Here is an 18,528-nt window from a genome sequence, read left to right as displayed (position 1 = left end):
CCTGTAGTCCACGATCAGCTCCTCTGTCTTGCTCACATTGAGGGAGAGGTTGTTGTCCTAGCACCACACTGCCAGTTCTCTGACCTCCTCCCTATAGGCCATCTCAACATTGTCGGTGATCAGGCCTACCACTGTTGTGTCGTCAGCAAACTTAATGATGGTGTTGGAGTCGTGTTTGGCCACGCAGTCATGGGTGAACGGGGAATACAGGAGGGGACTAAGTACACACCCCTGAGGGGCCACAGTGTTAAGGATCAGCGTGGCAGACGTGTTGTTGCCTACTCTTACCACCTGGGGACGGCCCGTCAGGAAGTCCAGGATACAGTGGAAATGGGAGGTGTAGTCTGAGTCTGACTACGCTGAGCTGTAGTCAATGAACAGCATACTCACATAGGTGTTCCTTTTGTCCAGGTGAGAAAGGGCAGTGTGGAGTGCGATTGAGATTGCGTCATCTGTGGATCTGTTGGGGTGGTATGCAAATTGGAGTTGGTCTAGGATGTCCGGGAGGATGCTGTAAATGTGAGCTATGACCACCCTTTCAAAGTACTTCATGGCTACCGACATGAGTGCGACGGGGTGGTAGTCCTTTAGGCAGGTTACCTTCGCTTCCTTGGGCACAGGGACTATGGTGGTCTGCTTGAAACATGTTGGTATCACAGATTCGGTCAGTGAAGACCCTTGACAGTTGGTCCGAGCATGCTTTGAGTACACATTCTTTTAATTTGTCTGGCCAGGCGGCTTTGTGAATGTTGACCTGTTTAAAGGTTTTTAAACATCGGCAACCGAGAGCGTTATCACACAGCCATCCAGAACAGCTGGTGCTCTCGTGCATGCTTCAGTGTTGCTTGTCTGGTAGGCTCTGGGCAGCTCGCATCTGGATTTCCCTTTGTAGTATGTAATAGTTTTCAAGCCCTGACACATTTGATGAGCGTCAGAGCCGGTGTAGTAGGAATCTTAATCCTGTATTGACACTTTGCTTGTTTGATGGTTCGTCTGAGGGCATAGCGGGATTTCTTATAAGCGTCCTGATTAGTCTCCCGCTCCTTGAAAGCGGCAGCTCTAGCCTTTAGCTCGATGCAGATGTTGCCTGTAATCCATGGCTTCTGGTTGGGATATGTACGCACAGTCACTGTGCAGTCTTATTGCCAGCTTTGTTTTGTGGTGGTAAACAGACGGCTACGAATAACAGATGAGAACTCTCTTGTTACATAATGTGGTCTGCAGCTTATCATAAGGTACTCTACCTCAGGCGAGCAATACTTCGAGACTTCTTTAATATTAGACATTGCGCACCAGCTGTTATTGACAAAAAGACACACACCCTCACCCCTCGTCTTACCAGAGGTAGCGTCTCTGTTCTGCCAGTGCATGTAAAATCCAGCTATCTCTATGTTGTCCGTATCTTTGATCAGCCACGTCTTGGTGAAACATAAGATGTTACAGTTTTTAATGTCCCGTTGGTAGGATAATCTTAATAGTAGGTCATCAATTTTATTTTCCAATGATTGTACGTTAGCAAGAAGAATGGAAGGAATTGGGAGTTTACTCGCTCACCTCTGGAATTTCAGAAGGATCCCCGATCTGCGTCCTCTTTTCCACTGTCTTTTCTTCACGCAAAAAGCGTGGATCTGTACCTGTTCCAGTGGAAGCAGGATATCCTTCTCGTAGGACTCGTTAAAGGAAAAAGTTTCTTCCAGTCCGCGGTGAGTAATCGCTTTTCTGATGTCAATAAGTTATGTCATAACAATGTGTGACTATATTCCTTATCATGGACTACAGGAAACGGTTTCAGGACAACAAACAAAGATTTGCATGGATCCTCAGATCCTCAAAAAGTTCTGCAGCTGCGCCATCGAGAGCTTCCTGACTGATTGCATCACTGCCTAGTATGGCAACTGCTCGGCCTCCAGCCTCAAGACGCTACAGAGGGTAGTGCATACGGCCCAGTACATCACTGGGGTCGAACTCCCTGCCATCCAGAACCTCTATACCAGGCGGTGTCAGAGGAAGGACCTGAAAATTGTCAAAGACTCTAGCCACCCCAGTCATAGACTATTCTCTCCACTACTGCATGGCAAACTGTACCGGAGAGCTAAGTCTGGATCCAAGAGGCTCCTGAACAGCTTTTACCCCCAAGCCATAAGACTGCTAAATAGTTAACCAAATAGCGCACCTGCGTTGACCCTTTTTGATTCTATGCACACACAGTCACACATACTTACACTGACACTCCAACACACACACTCACACTGTCACGTTCGTCATAAGAATTATCGGACCAAGGTGCAGCGTGATATGGTTTCCACATGTTTATTAACTGAAATGCACGAAACGTGAAGACAATGGAGTGCTCACAGGCAACTACACATAAACAACATCCCACCAACACAGGTGGGAAAAATAACTACTTAAATATGATCCCCAATTAGAGACAATGAATACCAGCTGCCTCTAATTGGGAATCATACAAAACACCAACATAGATATATTAGATCACCCCCTAGTCACGCTCTGACCTACTACACCATAGAGAAACAATGGCTCTCTATGGTCAGGGCGTGACAAACACATAACATGTACACACAGGAACACATTCGCCACACACACACTTACACACGTATCACATACGCTGCTGCTACTGTCTTATCTATACTGTTTCCTAGTCACTTTACCCCTACCTATATGTACATATCTTCTTCAATTACCTCGTACCCCTGTACATTGGAAGTCAGGATCTCGAATCTTCACCTAGTGTTGTTAACCTCTAGCGACGAGCAATCCCGTATCCGGGAGCGTAATCATAGCCTCAAGCTCATTACCATAACGCAACGTTTCCTATTCATGAAAATCGCAAATGAAATGAAATAAATATATTGAAACACAAGCGTAGCCTTTTGTTAACAACACTGTCATCTCAGATTTTCAAAATATGCTTTTCAACCAAAGCTACACAAGCATTTGTGTAAGAGTATCGATAGCCTAGCATAGCATTAAGCCTAGCATTCAGCAGGCAACATTTTCACAAAAACAAGAAAAGCATTCAAATAAAATAATTTACCTTTGAAGAACTTCGGATGTTTTCAATGAGGAGACTCTTAGTTAGATAGCAAATGTTAATTTTTTCCAAAAAGATTATTTGTGTAGACGAAATAGCTCCGTTTTGTTCATCACGTTTGGCTAAGAAAAATACCGGAAAATGCAGTCACTTACAACGCCAAACTTTTTTCCAAATTAGCTCCATAGTATCGACAGAAACATGGCAAACGTTGTTTAGAATCAATCCTCAAGGTGTTTTTCACATATCTATTCGATAAGCTATCATTCGTGGCAGCTGGCTTCTCATCAAAAGCAAACGGAAAAATACTGCAGCTGGAGATTACGCAATAATTGCAAGCGACCACCTGGTAGATGTAGTCTCTTATGGTCAATCTTCCAATGATATGCCTACAAATACGTCACAAGGTTGCAGACATCTTGGGGAAAACGTGGAAAACGTAAGCTGACTCCTAGCTCCTCCACAGCCATATCCTTATATGCCATGAGGCGGTTTCAAAAAATGAGGCACTTCCTGATTGGATTTTTATCTGTGGCACTCACAGACAATATCTTTGCAGTTTTGGAAACATCAGAGTGTTTTCTTTCCAAAGCTGAAAATTATATGCATAGTCGAGCATCTTTTCGTGACAAAATATCTTGTTTAAAATGGGAACGTTTTTCATCCAAAAATGTAAAGAGCGCCCCCTATATGAATGTGGTTAACAACCCACGGTTCCCCTTTATCCAACTGTCAGTGGAGAAACAAGCTTTTGAGTGTTCAGACATAAAACACCTAAGTTCTTCCGACTGGCATGGAAGTGGCTGAAGTCTTAAGAGGTGTAAAGATAATTAGGAGTCTGAAACTAGGCTATTTGGTGCAGTGTGTGTGTGGGGGAGGGGGGTGGTAACGGTTTCTTCCGTTGAAGGAGAGGAGGACCAAAATGCAGCGTGGTTAGTGTTCAACATGTTTAATATAGACGATAAACGAGAACACTTACAAAATACAAAACAAGAAATGTGAAAACCGAAAACAGTCCTATCTGGTGCATAGACACAAAGACAGAAGACAACCACCCACAAAGTAACCACAGAATATGGCTGCCTAAATATGGTTCCCAATCAGAGACAACGATAGACAGCTACCTCTAATTGAGAACTAATCTAGGCAACCATAGACATACAAACTACCTAGAAAGAAAACAGCCCCATAAACATACAAAAAACCCTAGACCAGACAAAACACATAAATCCCCCTTGTCACACCCTGACCTAACCAAAATAATAAAGATAACAAAGCTAACTAAGGCCAAGGCGTGACAAGGGGGGGGGGGGTGCGCGTGTGTGTGTGTGGGTGTGCATGTGTTGTGTAGATGTGTGGTGTACCTCATATGTGTATGGGGTGTATTCATATCATATGTGCATGCCTGTGTGTGTGTGCAACAGAGGGGAGTCAGAGCGAATCAGAGCATATAGCAGATGTGCATTCTTTCTCTCCACAGTCTGAGCCCCAAGGTCCCTCTGCTGGCCAATGATTGTTAATCTATCTGCTTTACTATAATTATGCCTTTTTTCCCTGCTCCTCACGCTCCAGTGCCTTCTCTATAGCCCTGCACCACTCTGAAAAAATGCATTACAGTACATACTGTGGCTTCCTGTAACAGGATAGTGATACTGTACAGTCAGGCCTTGATTCCTACTCATATCTACTTGAAAATGACTTATTTTACTAACATATTCATGTTCTTATAGCTAGATTTTGATTATGGGTAGCATATCTTACATCTGACACTAAAAGAGAATGGTACTCGTTAGATCACCAAATGGTGACGGTGCTGTTTAATGGTAGGGTTGGGCAGGATACCTTATAAATGTAGTCTGTTACAGTTACTAGCCTGTCCTAAATTATAATCAGTAATGTAACTTTTGGATTACCTAAACTCAGTAACATAATCTGATTCCTTTCAGTTACTTTTAGATGAATTTCCCCTTAAAAGGCACAGGTTAGTATCTAGCAAAGCCAGTGGAAATCACTCAGTTCTGCTTCAAGGATATCCCAATAAACGCCAACCTGCTTAATATGCATTCGAAGAATACTAAATATAAAATATTTCCAAATGAAGGACATATTTTGCAGGATAAGTCAATGTTAGAGTTTACATAGCTGGACATAAATGGATGTTGACTTTTACTTAATGGGTTGGTTATGTACTGTATGCATATTCTAACCCATTGCTTTCTATTGCAGATAATACTATTAGGCTATATATTTACATTTAACAAAAAGAGTCTGTCAGATTTCCAGTCATTCCAAATAGTTCAATATTCATTGATCATCAAGAATACAACTTGGAAATATGTTAATATAGATTAGCCAAATTGTTTTAGGCCTACCTGAGCATTAACCAAAAACTGAGGACTATGTAAATGTTTTGTCATGAGGACTGATTAGATTCATTGCTTTGAGTTGAAAAATAAATTTTGCTCTCGGAATGGCATGCTTTGAGCACTACTGAAAAGTGCTATTTGCATGTGAAAGACTAGATGGTAATTTTCCATAAAGAAAATAAAAGTCCAAATCTTGGTCTTCTTAAATTAAACTAGTTTTTGACTGTATGGAGCACAATACCACTGGGGAGTTTGGAAGGGAGGAACTCAAACTTTTATTCCATAGGCTGGGATCCGCACTATGCAGCTGTTGCAAGAGCTCATTTTTAACTGGCTGTCTGTCATTTCACTGGCTGTCTATTCATTACTCCGATTCTGTTGCAAAACGTTTCTTAAATGGAAGCAAATGGAACGAAACACGTATGGACATAGCCTACCGGAATTTGTCCAATAGAAACAACCACAATGTGCTATGTAGCCTATATATCAATAATAAGTGATATCAGTATCACCCGTAGGCCACACCACTGCTGTCGTCCTTATCCCCAAGCGGTTATGCAAGTTGGGTCATCTTTGGATGCCGACAACAGTCGCACCATTGGAAGAAATAGCTTGGAATGTAGCCTATTCCTGCTCTTTTCTCGTAATTGATCAAATGCATTTAGTGTGTCGTCATAGTGGCCTCTGATCAGACTTGTTAAGGCGTAACAAATTTAAAAACTTGCAATTTTATTCAATGCTGATTTGAATGTCATTGAGAAAACAATACATTTTTCGGTTAGTGGCCCAACGCCCTTGACCGCTAGGATACCTGTCACCTCTTGATTTCACCTTTTGAGTTCGCCTTATCATTTCAGTGTTTTACAATTCAATTATTGATCTCATGAGATGGGTAATTTTGATGAAGATAAAATCGTCGTCATCGTTTTCAGATTAGCCATTTAATGGGTTCACACTTCATTATGGTCAATCATTGCCGAATCCTCCTTAGCTTCACTTGTATTATGCGTCAGTACCATTTATGTCTATAGCATGTTGGCAGTGTATAGCTGAGACAGAACGGTTTGTTCCCAGGCCAGCCCAGAGAGACAGACAGACACTGTGTATTGTGCTGGCACTGGACACTACCAAAGCATCTTGAACTATTATTATAATAGAAGGGTAAGCATCACATTGAAACACTGCAGAGTAACAGTGGTGCTTTCAGACTCTCTCTCCATTTATTTTTCACCAAATGTGATGTCATATTCACTTCTGTTCAGGTGTACTGCATTGCTGCATAGACTAGTTTATGAATACTCTGCATTATAACGTATAAAACATAACAAAGGGAGAAAGTCCATTGTTGGAGGATGGGGGTGGAGTTTTGCTTATCAGCAGATTTGGTCCACAGGAGTTCTATTTATAGAGAGCTACGGGCTATAGATGTTTTCATAGTGGAATGGGGAAGTTAATGTACACTACATGCTATATCTATCTATCTATTCTACTTTGAACCTAACACCTGTCAGCTGCCTGTCAAAGATTTCTGTGAGTAAATACATTCCGCATTGAGAGGTAAAGAATGACAACAAATATAAAAGTGTCCCAGCGTGCCCCTGTAGGAACATGGCTGTCTACAGCTAATCAGCTCTATTCTTCATTATTCTCCCCGTCCCTGGTATACTGTGGATTGGAACCACAACCCCTGTCCCTCCCTCTTCCAGTTACAGTATCAACCTGCCTGCTAGAGTAGGTCTCTCTCTCTCTCTCTGTGCCAAGTGGCGTGAGGAAAATGGACATGTTTGGCACACGTTGCCTACAGCTCTGGTGGACCTCAGGGACCTAAATCCTCCCTGGGACGCGTCTAAACGCATCTTTGTTGTTCCAGGTCAATGCTGGTTCTCCACAGGGCTGTCTAAAGTCTCCATATTCTGTCAGAGATGGGCCAGTTTCTGTCAGGGTGTCAAAGGAAGTAACAAGCCGGAGTTGATTTATTAGTTTGTACTTTAGCTATGGGCCCCATGGGGTGGAGCCAAGAATTACTGGCAACGTTTAATTGCGTTAGATGGGAAGTGAGGGGGGTGTGTTGTATAAAGCTGACTTGTTGCCTCCATTCGTGGAATCCCCAAATCTCCCAATTGAAGGCAAGCTCGCACCTGCTATCCAAAATATTATTTTCGTTTTGTATTTGTTTGTTTGAAAATGGCCTAAGTGTGTATGTGAACAAACTCTCTGTGGCAGTTTTCAATCATATCCCCCCTCCTGCCTGGGTTGAGGTGAGGGCTTCATGACTGATATTGTACGTGTGTGTGTGTGTCTGTACAGCTGTATGTGTGTGTATGTGTGTGCTTGCCTACATTATTAAGCGGGTACATTCTGGCATGCTCCTGAATAGAACAACAATGATTTATACCATGTCATGGTGTAATGTGAGACGTGTTATTCTGGGTGTTATGCTGCCAAAAACTGCTTTTCCAACAGGTCTCATGAGAATGTATTGTTTTGGAGTTGCACAAAAAGAATGTCTGCAATAATGATCTCATTCGCCTCAGTCATGGAGAATGTCTGGACAATGTTATTGAGTAGCAGATCTATAGCAGATAATCAGTCTTCAGCTCCAAATCTCCTCATTAATTTCGGTGGATAGTTAACATCAGACAACCCTGCCTTTAATCGCATGTACAGATTACATTCTTTTAACTGGAAAACTCCACTGAAACCCTATTAAAATGAACACAATTGCCTTCTGAATAAATAAACAACAACTTCATATTCTTCCCTATCTTCATGAAACAATGAACAATGATAACCTTTTCATGAATGGTATTGATTGACTCTGACTGAGCCTCCCTCTCCAACTGGCTCTTAAATGCAGTGTGTTACTTTAAATATTCTAATCAATGTTTATGACCTCTAGTGAGACTCATGCTGTCAATTTGCCAACTTCAATGCAGCTGGAAACACTCTCTGCTAATTCTGTCTGCCTTCTCTTCTTCTCTCACTCCTCTCATCCTTTCTCTCCCTCTTGTACATTTCCTAACCTCTACACCTCCTTCTCCCTCATCCCGCCTCTCTATTCCTCCTCCATCCAGTCTTCTCTCATCCTCTATCTTCTCTCTCCCTCTCTTTCTTTCTCCTCCTCACTCTCTCTCTCCTCCTTTGGATTTCAAATCATGATCCCCTCTGCTGCAAAGAAAACCCCACCTACTCAGCGCTGCTAATGTAGTCACTGACAGTGCAAGTGTTCTCTCTCTCCTTCGCTCTCTCCTGCTCTCCTCATATCTCACTCCCTCTCTGATGCGCTCTCTCTTGCTTCTCTCTCTCCTGCTCGCACTCTCTCTCCCTCGTTGTCTCATACTCCCCTCCTCTCACTCCCTCTCGCTCTCGCCCTTTCCCTGATATCTCTCTCTCTCTCTCTCTCTCTCACACACAAACGCACACACACACACACACACACACACTCTCTCATTGCTCCAGTCCCAAATAAATAAAGTCACAGAAGGATGTGGGGGAAAGAGAGAAGTTGCTACTTTAGGAAGAACAATGTTGATGCTACCCAACCTTCTTCATCTCCTGCCTGCTTTTGAGAATGTGTGAGGATTAAAAGCGCGTGGCGGCGATTACACAGGGATTTCTACACCACAAAAGGATGCTCAGTTCTCCCTCCTCTCCTGCTGAAGCCACAGAAGAGAGGACTACCGTAGAGAACTTGTCTCCTCCTGTCTCAGCGCTACCTGCCTAACAGTCAGCCGTGCACAGCCACCAGAGGCAATGACAGCCTTGCTGCTCTAGAGCCCCATGGAGCGCAGTCCGCCGCTGGATTCCATGCTTTGTAGATATACATTCTAAGAAATTCGTTCTTAGAATCCAAACCGAGAGAAAATAAAAACTGGCTGCTCACCAGCTCTATGGTTTTCTGACTCGTCCAACATTGTGATTTTTGGCATCTGACTAAGAGGTAGGTTCTTGCTTTACTTTATCTTGTGTTTTTTGGTTTGTTCATTTGCTGCACTGCTTACTGTCAAAAATAACTGTTTCCTTCTTCAGGGAATTATCACTCGCAGGGAAATTGTGCTCAAAGAGAGGGGTTTGCCTAATGTTGGTGTATGTCTTTAACTGTCCTATTTAAAAGACTTGTCAGACATTTTTTCCCACTTACACTTGGACTACGGTAAGCTGTGGCTCTGTCCTCAGTACTGTTAGAGAGGATTATGCACAGATGAATGGTGACATAGATACATTCCCAAATATGACTAATTCTCCCACATGCAGGATGAGAAGTTAGCTTCAGTCTGGGAAGTTTTTAATCTGATGCTTTGTTGCAGTGAACAGACATAATACGTGAACATTTCAGCTCATCACTCACATGGTACTTTTAACAAGTCAGGAGTAAAATTAAAAGAATGTAAATCATTTGATAATAGATGCAGATAACATGGTATTTGAGAAGAAGGGTACTTACTCTAGGTGACTGAATAGTTTCTTACAACAAGTATTTGTGTTTGTGTTTTTTGTCATTTTGTTGAATGTTTTCTCTTTTGGAAACTCCCAAGAAACAGTCCACTGCAAAAAGGAGAGTGGTTACGTTCTAAAATGAGACGGTCGGATGAAGAGAGAGATGGATTCATCTTTGTTATGCCTTCCTCCATTACTCTCTGATAGTGAGAGATGTCTCGTACTTTAAGTGACAAACACATACACACATGAATTCAGATGCAGGAATGCAGCACCCCCCCCCCACCTGGCCTGATGTACAGCCCACAGTTCCCTTCTGTGTGGAGTTCACCCTGTGCAGGATGCATATATGCAAAGTGGGGAGTGTGTGATCATATACACCTTTTCTGGGGCTTCCAACTGCCTGGTGCATCAGGTCGGCTCATATTTGGCATTGTGATGATGAGTCTTCCTCAATCAGTTTGTGTCATTTTGCATGTTTGTAGAGTTATTAATATTGTGTGCTCTCTCTCTATCGCGGTCTCTATCGCTCTCCCTCTCTTAACACTTATCCAGGTACTTACATTTACACAAAGGTCATTTGAAAAACCAAATAAATGTTGAGCATGTGTCCACATGCTGAGCCCTCTGAATGCTGGAGAGAGGAGAGAGTCTGGCCTCAGAGGGAGAGAAGCTCTCCCGAAAAGAACGCAATTTCCCTTGGAAGTGTAAGGAGCGCTGGGGGGCGAGTTGGCAGCCTGCCCGGCCACTGAAGAGAAATCCCTCCACGCCTCCAGAGGAAATCAATTGACAGAGAGACAGAATTAGCTGCTTTGCTCACCTGCTGAAGATAAGATTACTGCTGTGCCTCCGTCTTTTGCGTTGGCCTGGCGGTAGAAAGACACAGTGGAGGGAACATTGCTACTCACAGAGGCAGAGAATTATTCATGTAAAATAATGACACAAAGTTTGATTTGGGAGTTGATAGAAAGGCAGGGGATATTCAGTGCAGGGCAGAGCTGAGGTTCCTACTGGATTATGATATTGTGGGGGTGAATAAAGAAGATGCTTGTGATTGCAGAAAAGTGTTTGAGATGGAATATACATTCTGTGGTTATGAATACTGCATCAGGATAGGTGAGGTGTGTCGATTTAAACAACTCCCTGTCTATCACTGTTCACACTTAAGCACACACGCACACACACACACACACACACACAAACAAAATAACCTAATTAAATTGAAAAGAAAATGACCTGAAAGTCCTTCAACTTCAATTCAATGCCAAGAACAGCAAAGGCATCCTTGGCTCTCACCATTCGGTACAGAATTGCCCCTCAAACAAATCAAGTCCTTTTACAGATCTGACCTCACTCCTCAATGTCCTTGTTACATTCAAATCTAATCATATTGGTTACATACACGTGTTTAGCAGATGTTATTGCGGGTATAGCAAAATTCTTGTAAATGCATTCAGAACTTGCTGTGTGTGTCATTAAATGAGGAACTGTCAGAGACTGTATTGGTTTATGTTTCGGCTTCTTTTCGGTAAATTTTTTATGTCTTTTTCTAGCTAGGTTTCCATCCAATTGGCAACAGCTTTTCGTGCAAATATTTCCATCAAATTTACTTGTTGTGAATAAGGCTGTGCGTGATGACATAGTGCACATAAAAATGAATTCCCATGTACCGAATAAAAAATACAAATTAAATAGTTTTCCATTGCATTTTCAACTCTACTGGTGGTTTTAAATTAAACATTTTGTGTTATATAGCGAATGTGCACACTCTGGTCTTTCCACGTGCGCACTAGCCAACACCTCACAGATACAATGCGGGTATAGACAACATTATGAGATTATTATGGACAAAAGAGCTAGATTATTCATGTTTATAAAACGGCAGCCAAGCATTGATCATCATGTTGCCAGAATAAGACCCTTGACATGTGTTGGAAAGGAGCATCAAGCGCATCACAGTGCACTTTCACCACTCTGTGAAGTTCAACATAATTTATTTCATCCGTAGCCTAATAAACTGCATGCTTTCATGAGTTGTAGTGGGAGGACCAACAAACCTATCATTGCGTGACTCCAAGTTTGCTTCAATATGATGGTTATTATATCAATATTAGCCATTTCTCACGTAATTCATTTTACAGTTACAAAAAGAGCCCACCTTGTCTGGCTTATACTGTTTTGGCGACATTTGGAAAGTTTACAGACAGATTTCCTGTTTCCATCAGACCTGTTGTGCCATTTAAAAAAAAAATCTGATTTGTACTTTATTCACATAAAAAAGGTTGGATGGTAACCTGGTTATTGTCAGGCTTCTATTGAGAGTGAAAAGCAGTCTTTTCTGACACGTTTACTTTTTATTTTCTGTTATTGTGTTATCTTACTGTAGTAGTGAATCATGTTTGGGGCGTGTGAGGCCTGGATATCTACTGTGCTTTGAGGACAGAGGAAATGGGAAACTGACTTTCCTTTGACTAATTAACAGCCAATCAGACCTCCTATGATTGGCTGGCACTTCACATGTATTTGTGTTTAAAAACTCTTTTAAATAGTAAATATGTATACAGTACCAGTTAACAGTTTGAACACACCTACTCATTCAAGGGTTTTTCTTTATCTTTATTATTTTCTACATTGTAGAATAATAGGGCGGCAGGTAGCCTGGTGGTTAGAGCGTTGGACTAGTAACTGAAAGGTTGCAAGAGGTAAAAATAGGTTAAAAAAATCTGTTGTTCTGCCCCTGAACAAGACAGCTAACACACTTCCTAGGCTGTCATTGAAAATCTGATTTGTTCTTAACTGACTTGCCTAGTTAAATAAAGGTTAAAAAAAATAGTGAAGTAACCAAAAAAGTGTTAAACAAATCAAAATATATTTATATATTATATATTCTTTAAAGTAGCTGTCCTTTGCCTTGATGACAGCTTTGCACACTCTTGGTATTCTCTCAGCCAGCTTGATGAGGAATGCTTTTCCAACAGTCTTGAAGAAGTTCCCACATATGCTGAGCACTTTTTGGCTGCCTTTCCTTCACTCAGCGCTCCAACTCATCCCAAACCATCTCAATTGGGTTGATGCCAGGTGATTTTGGAGGCCAGGTCATCTGATGCAGCACTCCATCACTCTCCTTCTTGGTCAAAAAGCCCTTACACAGCCTGGAGGTGTGTTTTGGGTCATTATCCTGTTGAAAAACTAATTATAGTCCCACTAAGCGCAAACCAGATGGGATGGCGTGTCGCTGCAGAATACTGTGGTAGCCATGCTGGTTAAGTGTGCCTTGAATTCAGAATAAATCACCAACAGTGTCCCCGGCAAAGCACCCCTACATCATCAATCCTCCTCCTCCATGCTTCATGGTGGGAACCCCACACTCAGATATTATCCGTTCACCTACTCTGCGTCTTACAAAGACACGGCGGTTGGAACTAAAAATCTCAAATTTGGATTCATCAGGCCAAAGGACATATTTCCACCGGTCTAATGTCCATTGCTCATGTTTCTTGGCCCAAGCAAGTCTCTTATTCTTAATCGTGTTCTTTAGTAGTGGTTTCTTTGCAGCAATTTGACCATGAAGACCTGATTCACAGTCTCCTCTGAACAGTTGATGTTGAGATGTGTCTGTTACTTGAACTTTATTTGGGCTGCAATTTCTGAGGCTGACAACTCTAATTAACGTATCCTCTGCAGCAGAGATAACTCTGGGTCTTCCTTTCCTATGGTGTTCCTTATGAGAGCCAGAGCTTGATGGTTTTGGCGACTGCACTTGAATAAACTTTGAGTTCTTGAAATGTTCCGCATTGATTGACCTTCATGTCTTACAGTAATGATGAACTGTCATTTCTCTTTGCATATTTGAGCTGTTCTTGCCATAATATGGATTTGGTCTTTTACCAAATAGGGCTATCTTCTGTATACCACCCCTACCTTGTCACAACACAACTAATTGAAATGCATTTCAGATGACTACCTCATGTAGCTGGTTGAGAGAATGCCAAGAGTGGGTAAAGCTGGCATGAGGGCAAAGGGTGGCTACTTTGAAGAATCTCGTAAAATATATTTAGATTTTTTTTAAACACTTTTTTGGTTACTACATGATTCCATGTGTGTTAATTCATAGTTTTGATGTCTTCACTATTATTCTACAATGTAGAAATTGGAAAAATAAAGAAAGAAATTGGAATGAGTAAGTGTGTCCAAACTTTTGACTGCAGTCCCGCATGAACGAAACCTTCCACCAGTTGCAGTGCTCAGAGGAGGAAGGTTCAAACCAAGCACCAGAAGGCAAGTCTCAAATAAATGTTAATACAAATTAAATTTGGTTTTGAGAAACCATGATGAATTAGTAAGACGTTTTTTGAATGCTCACAGATGAAGCCGGAATCGCTGGATTTAGAAAATAACGTATTGTCTGAGGACAATCACAGACCCTGTTTTATGACAAAAAAAAGGTTGATCCCGCTCCACTGAATGATAGTTTGTTCCAGTGAAATTAAGTTAGCATATGTTATTAATTAATGTATTTAGCTTAATATTTGTTTTTTATTCTCTAAATATAGAAACGGGTACTTTGTAGATGTACAAACTAGGCTCTGTATCTTGAACCCATACTGTATATGGCATATGTACATTTGTCATATACATACAGTACATGTATGTGGACTAACTGTTTGATTTCTTGAGGATAAGAACAGGTCTTCTCAGGCAACTTCCTAAATAGCATTGTACTGTACTTTAGTTTTGTATTGGTGCGTCAAATGCTTGACGCTCATTTCTTATTTTTTACATTGTTTTTCCACAGCACCTCACAAACAAGACAAAAGCAAAATGCCTACTATACAACACATTCCCTACTATACAATACATTCCCTACTATACAACACATTCCCTACTATACAACACATTCCCTACTCTACAACACATTCCCTACTATACAACACATTCCCTACTATACAACACATTCCCTACTATACAACACATTCCCTACTATACAATACATTCCCTACTATACAACACATTCCCTACTATACAACACATTCCCTACTATACAACACATTCCCTACTATACAACACATTCCCTACTATACAATACATTAACTTAACAATATAAAAAATCCAACAGGATGTTGCTAGATAATTCAGTCCTCCAGTTTGTTATTGAGGGTGGATATGAGGCTTTCCAATTGATGCTAATTTCAAAAATGTACCACACAAAAAAATCACTAGGTACTGCTACAGGTCTGTGTGTGCTTGCATGTGTGTGTGCTTGCGTGTGTGCTTGCTTGCGTGTGTGTGTGTGTGCCCACAAGCTTGTCTATATCAAATGTGTATGTGTCTGTGTTGGTGTACTCGCAGTGTTTCTGTGTTTTTTTTGCGCATGCATGTGTGTGCCCGTGTCTATGACTGAATGTGCTCGCTTCAACAAATGCACACCTGCATTAGTAATTCATGAGTCATTCTCTATGGCAACAAGACATTTAACAAGCTGCTGACAATGTTCACATCCTGCCTGTTGCTATTGAGATTAATGTTGTGTTGCATTGTGTTTGTGTGTTCAAGGAACTGAAACTGTGTCGTCAGCAATTTGAATCATTCCAGTTATACAACCTGTCCTCAAATCCCTATAAGAATAGCTAATGTTTTCAGACATTCTTCTACTATATGATATCCTGCATTGGGTTCCAATTAACTACACAGATTTTAAAAGTACAAACATGTTATTACTATGGTATAATAATAACTTTAATAATATATTTGTTTGTATGGCAGGTTTCAATACAGGTAATGAAGTGCTTCACATCATAAAATAAAATACTAACAAAGAAGCAAAGACTGGAGGAAGGAGAATGAAAAAAGATCATTCAAATGATACATTCAAATGATACATTCAAAGCATCTTTATAAAACGGTGTCTTCAGCAGGGATTTAAAAAGAGGCACTGAATCTGCCAGCCTGATCTCGTCTGGCAGACCATTCCAAAGTCTAGGGGCCCTAATGGCAAATGCCCAGTCTCCTTTCATTTTCAACCTAGACTTTGGACTGGTCAACTGTGCCCTGCCAGAGGATCTCAGGCTGTGTCCTGGCTCGTCGGGAGATAAAACATCTAAGATGCATGATAGGTGTAAACCAAATCTAGCCTTAAACGTGATTAATACAATTTGAAAATATATTCTAAAAGTGACTGGTAGCCAGTGTAGAGAAGCTAAAATAGGTGTGATGTGGTTTCGTAAATTGTGCCTTCCTGTATTATACATTTTTATGATTTTCTTCGGAGCCAATATCTTTGTCCGTATTCTTGTTTTTTATGATTTCTTATTGTTTTTGCATTGTCGAGAATTAACCTGCAAGTAAGCATTTCTTTGGACGGTGTATACCATGTGTAATATGACAAATTAATCTTGAAACTAAACAAAGTTACAAAGAGTATAAGGCATATCTATTGTAAATCAGAACCGTGCACTATTTTGTTGACCCATGTGATCATAGGACAATGTATATGGATAGAATGCACATTGATTTGTTTGTCAAACGGAGGAATAATTCTGATGGTTTATTGATTACAGTACATCAAGGCATAAGTCACTTTGGATTTGGCCATTGCCTTGGAAGATAATATGATTATTGACCTATGAAACAAGGCATTGACAAATTACCACTTTGCTGACTGGTTGTTTAGGCACATCATTCACTGTGGTAGTTATTGACAAGTAGAGGCAACACGATTGCTGAGCACCATCAATGATCTACTTCTATTCTGTAACTGATTGAGTTTTAAATTGAGTTTCTTACTTCTCTCTGCTCTCACACCTAGTGGGGTAGGCATACTTCTCCAGGCATTTTGGAGTATAGTTACGTTGTTTTGTGTTCTGTGAAAGTCACCTGTCAGGTTTAGCTATTGTACCTGCACTCTATGTGGATAACAAAGCAGAATCAATGATTTGGTCATGTTCTTAGACTTTGACAAGAGCTTTGACACACCCCTCAGTTTCATCATTCTCTTTGGGAATTTAGTATTTGTCAATGTTCCTCACATAAATACAGGTAACTGCCAAAATAAAGGAAATACATGAGTAAATGAGGGTTACAAAGTATATTGAAAGCCGGTGCTTCCACACAGGTGTGGATCCTGAGTTAATGAAGCAATTAACATCCCATCACGATTAGGGTCATGTAGAAAAATGCCCTGTGGTCCATTATTTTGGCTACCATAGCTAGAAGAAGAGATCTCAGTGATTAGTGAAAGAGGGGTCTCAAAGGACCATAGAAGCGTTAAAGGGTGTGTGTGTGTTTGTGGCACCTCCATCAGGACTGCTGTGCAGAAGAAATGCTGAGACGCAAGAGATTGAATTTCACTGAGTTCGCCCCATTAGTTTGCATTATATAGATCAATATTTTTTGCTGTGATCAAATCAACATTATATCAGCCCCTTTTCAATGCAACAAATCTAACTTTGCACGATTAAGTCTGTGATTTTGTTGTAGGCAGCGCCAGAGCACAACTAAGTAGTGTGCTTTTCAGATCAGTTCGGAGCGCAGAGCTGCAGTTGTGCACATTTTTTGTTGATATTTTTTGCTTGTTAGTGAGTTATTCTCGCCCAGTTATAAATATGTTTAGGTCAGCAATGGGGAGTTATTTCTTCCCACAAGAGCACAAAATGTGTAGGCTACATTTCAAGCTGTCTTTGAATGGCCAGTGAGGTAAAAAGCTTATGTCTTAATTAAAGGGGCAGTGTTGTATTTTGAGACAGGCTTGAATATGCAAATAAGTCAATAGGCAGAGGGGTAGCCTACATGGTATAACTCTCTGTATGACAATAATAATTAATTTTACATTGTGTAAAGTGGTTTCTTGCACCATACAGCACAATAAAAAAAAATCCCTCATCAATCTACAAACAATACCCTATGATGACGTAGCAAAAAAGACAGTGATGGAAAAAGTACCCAATTGTCATACTTGAGTAAAGGTAAAGATACGTTAATAGAAAATGACTCAAGTAAAAGTGAAAGTCACCCAATAGAAAATGACTTGAGTAAAAGTCTTAAAGTATTTGGTTTTAAATATACTTAGGTATCAAAAGTAAATTTAATTGATAAAATGTACTTAATTATCAATAGTAAAAGTATAAATAATTTCAAATTCCTTATATTAAGCAAATCAGACCGCACCATTTTCTAGTTTTTAAATTTTTTTTACGGATACCAAGGGGCACACTCCAACACTCAGACATAATTTACAAACAAATAATTTGTGATTAATTGAGTCCACCACATTAGACGCTGTAGATGACATGGGATGTTCTCTTGATAAGTATGTGAATTTTGATCCTTGCCTGTCCTGACTGCCTGACCACTCTGCCTGCCGACCTGTACCTTTGCCCCACCTCTGGATTGTTGACCTCTACCTACCCTGACCCTGATCCTGCCTGATGTCCGGTACCGTTGCCACAATTTGATGTGTCTGCATCTGGGTCTTACCTTGATTCCTGATAGTACGAACTGGCCATGACTGACCCAGCAGACTGCGCAAAACCATCTCCACCCAGAGAAACACCATCGGAAGGCACGAGGAATTACTTCGTGGCCTTGTGGAGGGGGTCCAAACGTTGGCTGAACGCCATGACCCGGGTGTTGGACAGTTTGCTGGAGCAATTCCATGGTTTGTCTGGGAGGCCG

The 18,528-nt window shown here is 41.0% G+C and overlaps 1 protein-coding gene across 2 annotated transcripts in view; it reads left to right on the top strand.

Moving 5' to 3' along the window:
• LOC115105509 (delta-sarcoglycan-like) overlaps positions 1-18,528 on the top strand; it is a 325,069-nt gene that overhangs the window by 14,181 nt on the left and 292,360 nt on the right. Inside the window, exon 1 of one of the 2 annotated variants that reach the window (XM_065007320.1) lies at positions 8,875-9,361. The exons of the other annotated variant lie outside the window; for it this stretch is intronic. The gene's annotated coding sequence lies outside the window, so the exon portion shown is untranslated. Of the gene's footprint in view, positions 1-8,874; positions 9,362-18,528 lie in introns of those variants that run through there. 2 annotated transcript variants of the gene reach the window in all.

Source organism: Oncorhynchus nerka, linkage group LG22 (genome assembly GCF_034236695.1).
Source record: "Oncorhynchus nerka isolate Pitt River linkage group LG22, Oner_Uvic_2.0, whole genome shotgun sequence".
Lineage (NCBI taxonomy): Eukaryota > Metazoa > Chordata > Actinopteri > Salmoniformes > Salmonidae > Oncorhynchus > Oncorhynchus nerka.
The sequence above is the reverse complement of the archived record's forward strand: the minus strand, read 5'-3'. Positions and strand labels throughout refer to the sequence as shown.